Raw genomic sequence first — 5,168 nt, forward strand, 5'->3', positions numbered from 1 at the left:
TTGGCGTCTTTGACCGTTTCCATCAGGGCCCTGGACGTAGCGTCCGGTTTACAAAATACCTTCTGTAATTGATCTGTGAGTCGACTTTCAAGGAAGCGTGAACCGACACTCCAAGGTCTTTATGTTCAGCAACACTCCCTACATTCAGAGTGTGGCAAATTCATTGAATTCACTGCCACAGAAGGCCTAGTCAGCTACAAATCACACCACAACAGGTTCATTTGGAAGCACTAGCTTTCAGAGCACTGCTCCTTCATCACGTGGTTGGGGAGAATAAGATTGTAAGACACAGAATTGAGAGCAAAAGTTTACAGTGTGATGTAACTGAAATTATATACCGAAAAAGACCTCGATTGTTTGTTAAGTCTCTCATGTTTTAGAATGACTATGTTGGTTTCTGTTCTTTCACACATAATCACAAAATGGAGACAATAGATTGGTGAGCCTAACGGCTGTGGTTGCTAAGTTGTGAGAGAGGATTCTGAGAGTTAGGATCTCGAGGCATTTGGGGAGGCGAGGACCCATTTGGAACAGTCAGTGTGGCTTTGTGCGTGGCAAATGGTGAAAGTTGCTCTCTGGTCTTCCAAAAAATTGTTGGTCTTCCAGAACAAGGAGTCGACCTTTCCCACGTGTTGGAGGCACATTCCAAGGTCCAGGACTACATGCTGAGAGAGGCAAGGACTGATTCGGGATAGTCAACATGGCTTTGTGTGTGGGAAATCATATCTCCCAAAGTTGATTGAGTTTTTTGAAGAAGTACCAAAGAGGATTGATGAGGGCAGAGCGGTCCTGTTGTGAAAAGCATTGAAGATAGCGGTTTATTGCAGGATGAAATAAGAGGGGCGGCATTACGTGTGAATTTGAGTGAAACTGAAGTGAACATAGATACAGGGATATATTAGAAGCCGCACGAAGCACAAATGAGCGACATCTATAGGATCATCTGACTTTTGCTTGTAATTCAGGGGAGAGCGCGAACGCAGTCCCCCACTACCACAAATTTTGCAGTCGAGTATCCCGCATTTGGGGACATCGCAGGCGTCAGCACACCCGAAGTGCAATGGGATAGCCTCGTCCTGGGAGAACCTTTTTTTTTTATTTCAAAAATATACTTTATTCATAAATGATTTGATGGTCTGTACATTGGATCATGCCATACATATGTCAATATTTACAAACACAGATTCGACTTTATTCTTGTCCTTTACAATCCTGTGCATTTTTTCAATCTTGTATATATACATATATTTGGCTGAGGCATCAGCAGAGCCCAAAAAAAAACGTCTGTATGGGCCCCCTGTTCTTCTTTCGGCAGGCCGATCTTACACGGTGGTCTTTCCCCACCGCGCCTTGGCGGCAGCTGCCCCAAGCTTCAGCGCGTCCCTCAACACGTAGTCTTGGACCTTGGAATGTGCCAGTCTGCAACACTCGGTCGGGGTCAACTCCTTCAGCTGGAAGATCAACAGGTTTCGGACCGCCCAGAGAGCGTCCTTCACCGAGTTGATGATCCTCCAGGCGCAGTTAATGTTCGTCTCGGTGTGAGTCCCGGGGAACAGGCCGTAGAGCACGGAGTCCCGCGTCACGGCGCTGCTCGGGACGAACCTCGACAAGCACCACTGCATTCCTCTCCAGACTTCCTCTGCATAGGCACATTCCAGAAGGAGGTGTGTGACAGTCTCGTCCCCCCCGCAGCCACTTCGAGGGCAGCGTGCGGTGCGGCAGAGAGTCCGGGCGTGCATAAAGGATCTCACAGGCAGAGCCCTTCTCACCACCAGCCAAGCCACGTCTTGGTGCTTGTTGGAAAGTTCTGGCGATGAGGCATTCTGCCAAATGGCTTTGACAGTCTGCTCAGGGAACCGCTCGACAGGATCCGCCCTCTCCTTTTCCCGAAGGGTCTCAAGGACGCTACGTGCTGACCCCTTCCTGATGGACTTGTGGTCAAAGGTGTTTTTCCTCATAAATTTCTCCACGAAGGACAGGTGATACGGAACGGTCCAACTACTCGGAGCGTTCCGCGGCAGCGAGGCCAGGCCCATCCTTCGCAACACCGGGGACAGGTAGAACCTCAGTACGTAGTGACACTTGGTGTTTGCGTACCGGGGATCCACGCACAGCTTGATGCAGCCACACACAAAGGTGGCCATCAGGGTGAGGGTGGCATTGGGCGTGTTTTTTCCCCCATTGCACCGGTCTTTGTACATTGAGTCTCTTCGGACCCGGTCCATCTTTGATCTCCAAATGAATTGGAAGATGGCCCGGGTGACTGCGGCGGCACAGGTCCTGGGGATAGGCCAGACCTGTGCCACATATAGCAATACTGAGAGGACCTCACACCTGATGACCAGGTTTTTTCCCGCGATGGAGAGCGACCGTTGCCCCCATCTGCCTAGTTTCTGTCTCATCTTCCTGATCCGCTCCTCCCAGGTCTTGGCGCACGCCCCAGCCCCCCCGAACCAAATACCCAGCACCTTCAGGTGGTCAGTCCTGACGGTGAAGGGGATAGAGGATTGGTCGGCCCAGTTCCCGAAGAGCATGGCCTCGCTCTTGCCTCGGTTTACCTTGGCCCCCGAGGCCCGTTCGAACTGGTCGCAGATGCACACGAGTCTGTGCACGGACAGCGGATCCGAGCAGAAAACAGCGACGTCATCCATGTACAGGGAGGCCTTAACCTGCAGGCCCCCGCTGCCAGGAATAGTCACCCCTCTCAGGCTCGCATCCTTCCTGATGGATTCGGCAAATGGCTCTATGCAACACACAAACAAGGCGGGTGAGAGGGGGCATCCCTGCCTGACTCCAGATCTTACAGGGAAGCTATCTGATTCCCACCCATTGATTGAGACTGCACTGACAATGTTGGTGTAGAGCAGTCTGATCCAATTTCCGATTCCCTCCCCAAAGCCCATTTTGGAGAGGACATCCCTCATATATGTATGCGATATCCTGTCAAAGGCTTTCTCCTGGTCCAGGCTGATGAGACAGGTGTCCACCCCCCTGTCCTGCACGTAGGCGATCGTATCCCTGAGGAGTGCGAGACTCTCAGAGATCTTCCTGCCCGGTACAGCACAGGTTTGGTCCGGGTGGATCACCGATCCCAGAGCAGACCTGACCCGGTTGGCGATGACCTTTGACAAGATTTTGTAGTCTGCATTTAACAGTGAGATCGGTCTCCAATTTCTAATTTCCTCCCTCTCTCCCTTCCGCTTGTAGACGAGGGTGATGATGCCTTTCCTCATGGATTCACTCATGGTACCTGCCCGAAGCATACTGACATACACCTCCAGCAGGTCCTGGCCGATCGAGTCCCAAAGAGCGGAATAAACCTCGACCGGTAAGCCGTCGCTTCCGGGAGTTTTATTCTTTTCGAAGGACTCGAGGGCCTTGGTCAGTTCATCCAGAGATAGCGGCTGGTCCAGCCTCTCTCGTGTTCCGTCATCTAGGACCTCCGTGATAGAGGACAGGAACGACTGGGAGGCCGCGCTGTCGGTCGGCTTCGAGTCATACAGGCTGGCGTAGAAGGATTTGCTGATCCTCATGACGTCAGCCTGAGATGACGTTACCGAGCCATCTTCTTTCTTCAGGCTGCTGAGCACGGAGCTCTCTTTGTGCACCTTCTGGAAGAAGAAACGTGAGCACGTCTCGTCCTGCTCCACCGAGCGGACCCTGGACCGGAAGATTATCCTGGAGGCCTCCGAGGCAAAGAGCGAGGCTTGCTGGCCCTTCACCTCCTTGAGGTCCTCCGTGACATCCACCCCCATCGTCTGCAGCAGGAGCAGGTTCTGCATACTTTCCTGGAGCTGGGACAGTTTTCCCCGCCTCTCTCTCGCCTCCTGGACACCTTTGAGGATAAAGAACCTCTTGATGTTCCCTTTTACCGTTTCCCACCAGTCCGCTGGAGACTCAAAGAGGGGCTTCACGGTTCTCCAACCTGCGTAATCCCTCTTGAGCTCTTCGATGTTTCCCGGGGTCAACAGCTTAGTGTTCAGTTTCCACGTTCCCTTGCCCGCCCGCTGTTCGTCCTGTAGGTGACAGTCGGCCAGCAGGAGGCAGTGGTCAGAGAAGAACACCGGCTTGACGTCGGTGGATCTGACCGAGAGCGTTCGGGACACAAACAGGTAATCTATCCTTGAGCGGATAGACCCGTCTGCCCGTGACCAGGTGTATCTACGCTGCGCTCCGTCTGCAGGGGCGCTGAAGACGTCGTGCAGCTTGGCGTCTTTGACCGTTTCCATCAGGGCCCTGGACGTAGCGTCCGGTTTACAAAATACCTTCTGTAATTGATCTGTGAGTCGACTTTCAAGGAAGCGTGAACCGACACTCCAAGGTCTTTATGTTCAGCAACACTCCCTACATTCAGAGTGTGGCAAATTCATTGAATTCACTGCCACAGAAGGCCTAGTCAGCTACAAATCACACCACAACAGGTTCATTTGGAAGCACTAGCTTTCAGAGCACTGCTCCTTCATCACGTGGTTGGGGAGAATAAGATTGTAAGACACAGAATTGAGAGCAAAAGTTTACAGTGTGATGTAACTGAAATTATATACCGAAAAAGACCTCGATTGTTTGTTAAGTCTCTCATGTTTTAGAATGACTATGTTGGTTTCTGTTCTTTCACACATAATCACAAAATGGAGACAATAGATTGGTGAGCCTAACGGCTGTGGTTGCTAAGTTGTGAGAGAGGATTCTGAGAGTTAGGATCTCGAGGCATTTGGGGAGGCGAGGACCCATTTGGAACAGTCAGTGTGGCTTTGTGCGTGGCAAATGGTGAAAGTTGCTCTCTGGTCTTCCAAAAAATTGTTGGTCTTCCAGAACAAGGAGTCGACCTTTCCCACGTGTTGGAGGCACATTCCAAGGTCCAGGACTACATGCTGAGAGAGGCAAGGACTGATTCGGGATAGTCAACATGGCTTTGTGTGTGGGAAATCATATCTCCCAAAGTTGATTGAGTTTTTTGAAGAAGTACCAAAGAGGATTGATGAGGGCAGAGCGGTCCTGTTGTGAAAAGCATTGAAGATAGCGGTTTATTGCAGGATGAAATAAGAGGGGCGGCATTACGTGTGAATTTGAGTGAAACTGAAGTGAACATAGATACAGGGATATATTAGAAGCCGCACGAAGCACAAATGAGCGACATCTATAGGATCATCTGACTTTTGCTTGTAATT

The 5,168-nt window shown here is 51.1% G+C and overlaps 1 non-coding gene across 1 annotated transcript; it reads right to left on the reverse strand.

The window, feature by feature from the left end:
- Positions 1 to 962: 962 nt before the first annotated feature.
- Positions 963 to 1,127, reverse strand: LOC140455794 (U1 spliceosomal RNA). Its single transcript, XR_011953045.1, has one exon. It is a non-coding gene; the product is annotated as a U1 spliceosomal RNA (small nuclear RNA).
- Positions 1,128 to 5,168: the final 4,041 nt, after the last annotated feature.

This window comes from Chiloscyllium punctatum, chromosome 30, assembly GCF_047496795.1.
Source record: "Chiloscyllium punctatum isolate Juve2018m chromosome 30, sChiPun1.3, whole genome shotgun sequence".
NCBI classification, from domain to species: domain Eukaryota; kingdom Metazoa; phylum Chordata; class Chondrichthyes; order Orectolobiformes; family Hemiscylliidae; genus Chiloscyllium; species Chiloscyllium punctatum.